The sequence below is a fragment of the Micropterus salmoides genome, unplaced genomic scaffold (genome assembly GCF_014851395.1).
Source record: "Micropterus salmoides isolate LMB-PRFRI ecotype aquatic unplaced genomic scaffold, ASM1485139v1 Ms_hic_scaffold_7, whole genome shotgun sequence".
NCBI classification, from domain to species: domain Eukaryota; kingdom Metazoa; phylum Chordata; class Actinopteri; order Centrarchiformes; family Centrarchidae; genus Micropterus; species Micropterus salmoides.
In genome coordinates, this window is record NW_024044459.1 from 33,227,851 (window position 1) to 33,240,325 (window position 12,475).

The window sequence follows — 12,475 nt, forward strand, 5'->3', positions numbered from 1 at the left end:
TCCACCAGAGGTCCAGGACCCCCTATTACACTGATGTAGGGCTGCAACTAGGGCTGAGCGATTAATCGTTTTCAAATCAAAATTACAATTTGAAAGAACGGACAATGAAACATCGGGATGGACAATGTCATCGTGTTGTCTTATGTGCATGTGTTGTGGCACAGAAAAAAAATTGGTAGATTATTAAGTTACGTTACAAGTCGCGGTGGATATTTTACACACGGGCCAGGTAAAGCAACGGTGAACACACAGTGCAGATGTTGGTTTCAGTTGTTTGATAGGCTACGTCATTAATAAGCTGACGTGTGGCTCACCTGCTGCCATGATAATAGATCGCGGGTGCAAATATACAGAAAAAAAGACATTCTCAGGCTTTTAGGCGACTTTATAAAATACACTGCTGGTGGAGAAAACGGAGCAGACGGGTGGAGAGAGACAGAGAGAGGCGGGGCAAGCCTAAGGTAAAGGTGTGTGTGGGTGTGGGGAGAAGAGAATTCTGAGGCACGTGCAAAGCATACTTACAATCAGCATGGACGATGGCATTGTCTATCTGCCCAACCCTACAGGACGTGTAACGAAACTGGAGGAAAACGTCGGATAATGGCGGCAGCCGAACAGACACAGGCAGTATTGTCCGGCGTCAACTCACACTGAAGTGTTTCAGCAGCAGGGCGTTTAGCTTACACGTTGTTAATTTGTCATTTTGTGTACTTCAACTATGGATAAGAGCTCTCTGTTAGCCTATTCCTCTCTGTCCAGGCTATCGTTACATATCCACATGAAGCATTTTAGAATAAGAGTCTGATTTTGCTTATTTGTGCTTCTACTATGATTAAATAGGCTACGTAGTTAAATTGTTTCTTTTTTTGGTCTGTTTTAATTGTTGATGTACGGTCAGGAGTCTGCAAACTGTTTTATTTAGAAAATTGCCTCTATGCCATTCTGTGTCTGACTTCCTGCTCGATTCATCTGCTCAGTCCTGCTTTACACAGCTTCGATTAAAATCGATTCGTTCATGACGTCATTGGGCCGTAACGACACTGTCAGCTTAACGGACTAAAGTGATGTGAACAATAAAGTTACTAAAACAACATCAGCGCTGAAACCTAAAACCTCCAGAGTGTGGCAGCACTTCACTCTTCACTCAGCCAAAAAGATTGTTAACTGCAGTGTCTGCAAAGCTGAGCTTTCCTGGAAACACCGGAGCATCTGAAGAGGAGGCGCGTAACGTTGTTGCTCTGTGGATGATGGAGACTCGTCTCGGTAAGCTAGTTAGCGAGCTAGCTTCCCATTAAAGCCGTGTTACTTCACGAGATGAGCTGTAACGTTTTCTATAGTTTGCTTTGGACAATTTGATAGAATTTTAAATGGCGCTGAGAATAGCGCATTTATGACACACAACGGCCGCGTTCACATTCCAGATGTGCCCTGAATTTACAATCATAAACGATGCATCGCTCTTGGCGACGTTCCCAGCTGGAGAACGTGTTGCTGCCGAGTGCACGAGATTAGACAACACCGGACTATTTCATACTTTCTAAAGAGAAGACGGTTCTCCTGTCAATGCGTGAGGCGGTGGGTAATCCGCCCCAAACTCCCTTAAAAAAATCTGTGTTTTGTGAGATGTTGAGTTAGGGGAAAATATATAAACGTTGTGAAACGCTGGACTACTATAAAATAGTTAATTAATAATTATAATAATGATTGAGGCCCCTGTAAATTTGGCAAATGTAATGCATGACGTTATTCCTTTCTTTGTATATGGTGTCAGTTTGTCCCGGTGTGTTGCAGTACTGGTGTGCAAACTGCTCAGTCACTAAACAGCAGATCAGCTGCTGAGATCAGGACTTGATTTCAGAGGAACTTTCTGTTGCTGCAGCAGAAACTTCATTAAAAGATGCATTTTTGAAAGCAGTATTTATTTTATTGTTGTTAGTTAGAGCCCGGTGAATAGAGAGAAACGGGTCATTAATAAGGCTTGTTCAGCAGTAAATGTACAGTAGAAGTTACAGAGGCTCAGGACTAAAGAGGAGCTCCCATGTGTTGCTGCCAACTGTTGAATAAAGTGAAGGTTGGCCCCAAAGTTACCACTGACTTCGGCCCTGGAGATAAACTGTCGCTCCTGTGCTTCCTAAATCTTGTCATTGTATTTTTGTAAAAACTATTTCAAATAACAAAAGAAGTTTTTTACACTTGTGTTTTAGATGCTGCGTTTTTGTGCTTACATGTCGTTTGTTTGATGATGTTTGTTCAGTAATTATAACTATTGAAGTTCCTCTTGATAATCCTACCGATAAATAAACTAGACTCCGTAGGGCTGAATGATTAATTGCATTTGCGATATTATCACGATGTAATAAAACAAGATTTTCTATTCGCAAAGGCTGCACTTACACTCTGGTCACATGACACCCAAGAGGAAAGCAGATGCACGTTACGCTGTACCTTGCCTTCTTGTTGTACAACAGCCTTAAACTTGACAGAAACTGACACTACATAAACTTTAGTGTCACACAGGGAATCAAAGTAGCACCCGCGGATGACTTGGTGGTGGTGGGTGAAATCATTGGGCCACCCGCGGCTTTGATGGACAGGAAAAATGCACAACAGAAAGACACATGCAGTAAGGTAAGTGTAGTGGCTATTTGTCCATAAACTTAAACAAAAACAAATAATAACAAACTTCTCAAATGGCCACTTGAGGCTACGTCATGGTTAGGCTTTACGCAGGTTCAGAGGTACCAAAGCAAGGTAATGTCCATAACAAGACTGAGTTTGAGGAGGTTTATTCACACACATAAGCAAGCTTACAGACATTTCTGCTGCCTCTCTCACGCTGGTAAAAAACCATATGCCCTCGTGCCTGCGGCACCTCTCACCTTGACCTACTTATGCAAATGAACATAACACCATGTGACCAACAAACGACAATGCAAGTAAAGCATAACTACAAAATAAACCAAATTAACTTTAACAAGAAAAGAAAAGAAATAAATTGGGCTATAAATTAACTTAAGCCAAAAATAAACACAAATAAGAATATAGCTCCAACAACCCAGCCCCTAATTGTAACGGTACTTTACCCACAATTAACCTTAGCTTTAACACAAAGGAGCTATTTTCTAATTGTAGCTTAAACATTAAACTGGAATCTTCACATCTTCAGATTCTCCATATCTGAAAGAAACAAACAGATGGAAGACAGAGATAGGAGAAAGAATGAGTCGTCTAGTCAATTATTAGCCTCCAAGAGAAGACAGAGCTTGGTTATTGGTCTGTCCAGGATGCTGATCTTCGTTTGGACCTTCACAGAGCGAACCAGTCCTCTAGAGTCAGCTGTGGTGCTTAGAACTCTGCCCATCATCCATGAGCCTCTTGGAGCTGCGGCATCAGCGATTACGACAATATCTCCTGGAATAAAGTTTCTCTTTTGCTTCGTCCATTTTTGCCTTTCTTGCATTACAAGCAAATACTCTGCTGTCCACCTTTTCCAGAAAAGCTCCGCAACGTACTGCACTTGCCTCCATCTCCTCTTAATGTACAGATCAGATTTCTCGAACAGACCTAATGGCAGAATGGGCTTGCCTTTTAACAGGAGAATGTGATTTGGAGTAAGCGCTTCTAAATCATTTGGATCTTCTGAAGCCTTAGTTATTGGCCGGTCATTGAGTATCGCTTCCACCTCGCAAAACAGCGTTTGCAGACCTTCCTCGTCCAGCAGTTGATGTCCAACAACAGAGGTAAGTACACTGCGCACAGAGCGAATCAGACGCTCCCAAACGCCACCTTGGTGAGATGCAGCTGGGGTGTTAAAACTCCATCTCATTCCTTCCTGCACAAAAGTCCTTTCAATTTTAGAGTGATTTAAAGCGGCCAATGCTTGCCTCAGTTCCTTCTTCGCACCAACAAAATTTGTGCCGTTATCTGACCTTACACTTGTCACAGGTCCTCTTCTGCAGATAAATCTTCGCACAGCATTGATGCAGGAGTCCGTGTCGAGGGAATGCGCCACCTCAAGGTGTACTGCGCGGCTACTCATACAGGTAAATATCACTCCATATCGCTTCAGCACAGTTCTACCTCTCCTCACCTCCAATGGTCCAAAATAGTCCACTCCCGCATTTGTAAAGGGTGCGTTATCAGGCACAACTCTTTCCTCCGGTAAGTTGGACATCTTCTGTTCTCCAAGCTTTCCTCTGTACCTTCTGCACACTGTACATTGTGAGAGAATCTTCCTGGCCGCAGAGTTGGCATTTATGATCCAATACTTCTGTCTCAATCTGTGCAGCATGTGATTGCGTCCAGCATGTCCAAGTTGGCAATGGATGTAACGCAATATGAGCTGGGAAACATGCAAATCCTTTGACAGAATCACAGGATGCTTTACCTCCCACGGCAGTGCAGATTTAAACAGACGTCCACCAACTCTGAGGATGCCATCTTCGATGAAGGGGTCGAGGCGATACAGAGGACTGTCTTTAAAAACAGTCTTTGGGTCATGTTCTAGTGAGGAAATTTCAGTACTGAATCTTTGATTTTGTGCAAACTGAATTATTGCCTTTTCAGCTTCCTCCAAGCGCTCTGGTGTCAAGCTGGATTTTCCAAGTGCGGCTTTGAATTTTTTAATCTCCTTTTCCACATTCTCATTCTGGTTGACCACATATTCTTTTCTCTTTCGGCTCAAAAGTAAAAGTCTTACTTTCAGCTCCAACATGTTGTTAAGGAAATCAACGTATTGAGCCTTGAATGAAATGTCTCTATTAAATCTCCTCTTCAGGCCTTGGAGTCTTTGTAGTGCAATGCAGCGATTATTTGGCAAAACAGGATCATCAACTCTGAAAGGTAAGTCAATGTGATAATGTTCATTGTTAAGCACTGTCGTACTCAATTTTCATGAATTTAATGTCTTCTCTTGACATCTCAAGTTGTTCATCACTTGTTCTTTCAGTAAAGTCATGATTATACTGTTGTATCAACATACTTTCCAAGTGTTCCACAGATATGTGATTAGCAGTTACAACAATGCATCCTGATTTGACACCAGTACCTTCAGAGTCTCCAGCACGAAGAGGCCCATTTATGACCCAGCCAACTCTGGTCCTCACTGCATACGGTCCACCACATTGACTGTTTATCAGTTCCCATGGCTCCAAAACTTTAGGAGAGTCGGTTCCAATGAGCAAGTCTACATCTGCATCTACTTCATGTAGCCTAATGCTGCTCAAATACGCCCATTTGGCAACATCATCCTGACATGGCACATTGACTTTAGATACAGGCATTTTTGTTTGTGTTAGAACAGACGGTAGCTCAATAAAGTCATCGGTGTCAAATCCAGACACCTCCAGACCGGTTACTACAGTAGTGTTGATGGTTTTAGTCTGCCCCATTGTCCTTAACACTACATTACAGTTTTTTCCTGATACTCCCAGCCTTTCAGCCATACTTGTAGTACAGAAGGTACCAGAGCTCCCAGGATCCAGGAAAGCATAAGTATGCACAACTTTATTACTTTTCTGACTTTTCACCTGCACAGCCACAATGGAAAAAACAGCAGTATCCTCTTCACCAGCCCCAATATGACCACACGTCTGCTGCTTCCCGGATACAGTGCTCACAGTTTCTTTGGAGGTTATCCTTGTAGTATCCTCCTTCTCCACATGCAGGACAGATGGGTGCTTCCTGTGACACACTTCACAATCCAAACGACTCCTGCAGTCTTTGCTTGTGTGTCCATGTTTCAAGCACCCAAAACAAACGCCTTTCTCCTTTAGAAACTGAATCTTGTCCTGTTGTGTCTTTCTTCTAAACTGAAAGCATTTTTCCAGAGTGTGATTGGTAAGATAGCAGAATATACATTTGAGCTGGTTACTGTGAGCTGTCATGTTTTCCATTTCTTTATGTCCATCCTTTGGTGCATTAATGCTGGTGGCAAATGTACCACTTTTCCTTTTCTGCTTAACTTGCATGGATAGCTTTGTATAGCTGGCTGGAGAAACATCATTAATATTTCCAAACAGAGGATCTGAAACAATTTTGACTTGTTTTTCAATGAAATTCACAAAATCAACAAACACTGCTCTGCTTCCAGTTTGTTCCAGTATGTCACATGCCACATTTCTCCACTTTTCCCTCAGCTTGTATGGGAGTTTCATTAAGATCGTCCTGAGGTTAGCTGGCATGTCCAACTCCTTCATATACTTTACATGATGTACTATATTGGAGCAACCTCGAAGGAACAAAGCAAATGACTGCAAAGCATTAACATCCTCAGGTTTTATTGAGGGCCAGTTGTTGATTTTGTCCATGTAAGCCGAAGAGATTTTATGTTCACTGCCAAAATGTTCAATCAAAAGCGTTTTTGCTCTTTGATAACCTGGTTCAGAGGGCATATGCTGACAACTTCTCACAATGTCTCTTGGTTGCCCTCTAGTGTACTGTTCTAGGAAGTACAGACAATCACTGAAATTTTGAGTTTTATCCTCAATGCAATTTTCAAAGGCTCTGAGAAAAGATTTGAAATACAGGGGATCTCCATCAAATACAGGTATATTTCTCATAGGCAGAGCAGAGGCTGTGTTTTGTTGGACCAACAGCGCGGTTATTTCATTTTGACGCTGCATGATGTTCAAAATGTCCGGAGAATTGATGGATGGATTATCGTCACAAACATCTTGCAAACCCGGTGATTGTGTATCTTGCCTTTGAAACACAGGAATGACATTAGGTATGGGTAGTTGTTTTACAACATGTTTGGGTTGAACACCAACAGGGACAGAATTTAACAAGCGACTGGAGGTAGGTTCAGAGCTTTTATTGGTGGGCACATAGCGTTCAGCATTCGGATTTAGTTCATATGTCCTTTGAGTTTCTGACCTTTTCAAGTAAGAATTCATGCCATCTGATGTTTGAGATGCACATCTTGACACTTTAGAGCCACAGTTTGAGCTTACTTCCAGAACCTCCAATTTCGCATTTGTCACCTTTAATTCTGCCTCCAGAGCAAGTTGTTCCTTTTCTCTCCTTAAATGTTCCCGTTTCTTCCGTAAGTCCTCTTGTTCAAGTCGTATTTGTTCCTCCTGATCCTCCAAAATATGCCTTTGTTTTAGAGCAGCCATGCGTTCCTGTAACGCTGCTCTTTCTGCTTGCACTAATATTTTTGCAGATGCACTGGATGAAGTCTTTGACAGTTTAGAACCAGCCTTTGAACGCGTTTCAGAACCTTTATTGGATACACTGTCCTCAGGCCCAATATCAGTTGGATTATCAGGTGGTTTAATTGGAAGTTCATATGAATGGCCTGTGTTTGATAACCAACCTTTGACGTCATCAATAAAGCTTGAAAAACACTTTTCCTTTTGTTCAAAATATTTATCTTGTCTCTCCTTCTCGTCCTGAGGTATGTCCAGTGACACAAATGACAAATGATGTTGTTTTGCCTCATCAACACATATTATTATTTGATCCAAAAGAGACTTGACTGCATCAATATTGTCTGCAGAATGCATCAACTTATCCATCTGATTCATGTACGATTTGGCTCGTCTGCATTGCACCGATCTCTTTTCCTGACACGTTTGCATAAAAAACATCATTCCTTTAGCAGTAAAACTTGCGCGTCTTCTTGTAGGAAGCGCCGTGTCGCTTGTGGCTTTAGATGCAACGTCAGACATTTTACCCTTTGTTGATGTTGGTCATGTACACACAGTTGCTTGCAAAGAGTGTGTAAAGCACATACCTTGTGGAACTTCATTTGTTGCGGTGGTTGCCTTTGTGCACGGAATTGAATGAACGCAGTAGCTGTTGTTGCGCGCGGCTGTGCGCATCACCTGTGAAGGCTTTGGGCCTTTGCGAATTCAAATTGCAGCAAATAATATCCTCCACTCCGTAGTGCAGCTCCAGCGCTCCAGTAGCTTCACCGTTATCCAGTACGGTGTCCAGGGAAATTTTACACTGTCGGATGGGTCGTATTATTCGATGTTTGCACTGCATCCAGCCCCCTGGCTCCGTCACTCCTAGGCCCTTTCCTTTGTCTCCCACATCCAGGTGAATAATCCACTTTCGAAACGGCAATTCAGCAAACGACAAGTCCAGTATCCACGCAAACCAACAATATATCCAGGGCAGGTTTTTTACTTAATGTAGTGGCTATTTGTCCATAAACTTAAACAAAAACAAATAATAACAAACTTCTCAAATGGCCACTTGAGGCTACGTCATGGTTAGGCTTTACGCAGGTTCAGAGGTACCAAAGCAAGGTAATGTCCATAACAAGACTGAGTTTGAGGAGGTTTATTCACACACATAAGCAAGCTTACAGACATTTCTGCTGCCTCTCTCACGCTGGTAAAAAACCATATGCCCTCGTGCCTGCGGCACCTCTCACCTTGACCTACTTATGCAAATGAACATAACACCATGTGACCAACAAACGACAATGCAAGTAAAGCATAACTACAAAATAAACCAAATTAACTTTAACAAGAAAAGAAAAGAAATAAATTGGGCTATAAATTAACTTAAGCCAAAAATAAACACAAATAAGAATATAGCTCCAACAGTAAGCATATTGCGGCGATCGACACAGCCACCAGTCAGCTCAGGAAATATCTGTGAAAGGGCGTTTCAAACCAAACTCACAAGTCCGAAAGAGGCCAAGTCTGTCCCGAGTTACAGCCAGTGCGCTGCTTACCAGCATCGCAGGCTGCGGGGGAGGAGGGGGACTCGGTATTGTCAGAGAATTACTGTCTATTAAACACAAGAGGTGTCACTTGGTTTTATTTTCGTTGCCAAACTTTTGAATAGAACCTCAAACTGAGTATTTTTTCTTTGCTTACTGGGAAATATTTGATTTGAACTGAGATAAGGACTCATTAATTGGCGGTTGAACTGTGGGTTTTGTATTGTATTGTGCGCTTCCTGTATAATACACTGTGGTGAGTTAGTTTTTCTTGTAGTCTGTAGGAAGGCCGACCTGATGATATATTTTTAATGCCATGGCTTGACTCTCAAATTATCTTTCTCATATAATTTGATATATCCAGTGTTTCCACTATATGCATTCAGGAGCGGCGGGCGGTGCGCCACTGCTCAATCACGACCGCTGCTACTAAAATTTCCCACGATCATTAAACTATGCGCTACAAATGTTTTCACTCGCACACTGAGAGAACGGCAGCACTCAATGCTCGGCTCGCTTCCTCTCCTCGTTCTATGCAGAACATAGTTGACAGATGATGCTATAAGAGCAGCGTAACTCTGAATCAGGGGGTGCGTTGCGAGTGTTTGATTGTCTAAGTGGCAGAAAGTGACTATGTAACTTAACATTAGCTCAATTTATAGAAAGTAACTGGAAGCTGTATTTTATTACTGCCTACTTGTCCAATGTTGAGAACATCAGGTACAAACTGAGACTAAACTGACGTAGCCTGCAGCTCTGTCCTGTATAGATTAAATAATTTTTCAGTTTTCAGTCTGAAAAAGTGGTTTTGGAAAAGAAAGGACTGTGGTGACTGGAGGAGCTGAGGTTAGTAAAGCTAAATAGTGATGCAAACTAGTCCTTTTAAGCTAATGAGAAGACGTTTCTTTTTGGATTTTAACGTGCAAATAAAATGCACCTCAAAAGGGAGGAGGTTTATATTAATGTCTACAGATAAATGTCAGAAGCTGTAAGATGAAGACACAAAAGGCAAACATGACAAACAGTCGTATCTATAATGATTCTGAGGTCGCAGAAGAAGAGGAAAAACAGAGTTTTCCTGCCATTAAGGCCTTGGGGTGATGCCCAAAACATGCTGTGCAACTGTAAAAATCACTGTGGAGCAACAGAACCAACCAAATTAGTTTCTCCAGATCTAAAGGTTGTAGTTCCTCCCCAGTAGACTGATCTTTGGGTGTTGCTCTAGCTTTTCCAACTATTTGTTCAGTGATATGGTGAAAGAAATGTCCCAATATGACGTAAAATTACATATTTTTCATTGGAAAACACACCAAAACATTCATCTAAAGCTCACATTAAACTGGGAAAACACTGCAGTTTTAAGCTATTCTAAAAAAGGTGCATTGCATGCTCATGGACACAAGAACAATGTTGCTGAGACGTGTTGTGTTGGGGATTTATATTCAGACAAAAATGTAGCTTCTATCTAATATTGTGTTGGTCATACGAAACACTTATTTATTGCTTGTCCATTTTTAATAATACAGAAGGTAAAGAGCTTAAAAATTAATTGCATATTAAATCGCAATATTGGTAAAAAAACAAACAAACAAAAAATTTGATTATTTTCCAAAATCATTCAGCTGTAAGACTCAGTGTCTTAGATTTAGGCCTAGAAAAGTATTTTGCTTCACTACATATTTAAATTTTGTCAGGCTTGTTGTCACACCTTCTACAGTAGGCTACTGCTAAAACTTGCCCTCTTATAACGTGCTAACGTGCTCTCGGACAGCAGACGCTGTGGATTCTACTATATTTCAGCAGAATAGGACTGGTGACCATGGCAAAGACGCGTTCATGAGTTTGTTTATCAACAAACTCTCTGCAGAATGGCATAGTATCCCTTTAAGGATCAACACTTTTCCTGTGAACCTGGGTAGGCATCATTAGAAAGCAGAACAGCAGGGCTTTATCACGTTACATACAGTAGGAAGTTAGCTAGCGTTAGCTAACTAACATTAGGAATAATCCACAGCCGACATTTTTCTGGATTTATTTTAGGTTTTGTTAAGAGAATAAATTGTACTTCTATCAACCTCTCTGGGTAGCGACTGTAACTATTACAAGTGCCCCAGGAACAGCGTTTGACCAGATCTTAGAAATCTACAGCCAAAAAAAAAAAAAAAAAAAAAAAAAAAAAAAAAAAAAAAAAGGTAGAAAAGGACTCTTTTTGTATTAGTCAATGGAGCGCAGCCATGAAAGTGTCGCACCTCAGAGCGAGTCCTATATTGCGCTCTGATTGGCCAGCTGAGTTTTCAGGGCGTGGCTTAGCGAAGGGTCAATTCACAGAGTGCTCATGGAGCAGCATGTCTGTCAAAAATACTCCCAGACGGTCACAGCTGCAGTCTTGTAGCTGGAGCTTGTCAATCCCTGCTAACCATAGACCGTATATAAGAAATGGACGTAGTCATCGTGACGTCACCCGTTGGTTTGTGGACTGCCGTTTTGAAGCCTCGAGTTTGGCCAATAGGGCGCCGCCATGTCGAGTTTTTGCAAGCAGGAAGTGCCCGGAAGTGACGATACGCCGGAGCTAACTAGCTTGCTAAGCTAGGTGCAACTGTAAGTCTCGTTAACTGTCATTTTAACAGGGCTGATAATTTTGTCTAGCGAACAGTCTTAAAACTGAATGTACTCACCAGAGAAAGTGAACAGCCAACTCCTAATAAGCTTTTTCAACGGCACTGATTAAATTTACACAGTGCCGAGGGTACGAGTCGGCTCTAGCCTGATTGACAGGTCGTTACCATGGTGACCTGTCAATCAGAGATAATCCCGCCTTGAAACATACTCTGCTTTGTGGTCCATTTTAAAATAAATGAGACCATAATTTACTAGATTAAACAACATTTTGTATTGAAGAAGACTTGAAACTAGCGACTGAGACCATAAACTCCTCAGGAAAGTGTTTACTGGGTTAATTATTCAGCTGAGAAGGATCATTTTCACATTACTTCTAATGGAGCCGGACTTTTTGCAACCAGAAGAATCGCCCCCTGCTGGATTTTTAATAGAATGCAGGTTTCAGGGACTTCCACATCGGCTTCATATTGTAGACCGGAAGCTTCCCGCTTGCTGCTACCACCAGATGCAGCCACCCTTCAATGCGAGCTGATGTATTTATGTAATCGATTACGGCGAGGAATCGCCCCAGCCCTAGTGTATAGTATGACCAACACAATATCAGATAGATATAACATACACCGTTCTTTCCTGTAGGCAAGGGCTGTGCTAAGATGAAATTAGGTGATGCATGAATTATTATTTTGAGCAATGGTGGAGAAGTAATATCAAGTTATAACGTTAATCATATATTTAATCATAGAAAGATAATTTTAGAGTCAAGTCATGGCATTAAATAATATGATATCATCATCAGCAGGTAGACCTACCTACAGACAAGAAAAACTAAGTTCACCACAGTGTGTTATACAGTAAGCTCAATACAAAACCCACAGTTCAACCACCAATTAATGAGTCCTCAGTTCAAATCTCCTAGGAGTCCATCTCTCATCAAAACCTCCGTTTCTATATCCCAGTAAGCAAAAAAACTCAGTTTGAGGTTCAATTCAAAAGTTTGTCAACAAAAATAAAAGTGAGGCCTCTTGTGTAACAACAAGCTTAATTCTCCGACATCACAGGAGCTCTCCCCCTCTGCAATATCGCCAATGCAATTAATCATTCAGCCCTATGTGCCAAAACTAATTAACCCCACGTGAGAACTTTATGTAGAGATAAGTTACATAACTCAAGTCTACC

General features: G+C 41.6%; 1 protein-coding gene across 1 annotated transcript in view; it reads right to left on the minus strand.

The window, feature by feature from the left end:
- The window catches only part of piwil2 (piwi-like RNA-mediated gene silencing 2), a 38,899-nt gene that overhangs the window by 25,804 nt on the left and 620 nt on the right, over nt 1–12,475 (minus strand). The gene's annotated exons all lie outside the window — the stretch shown is intronic.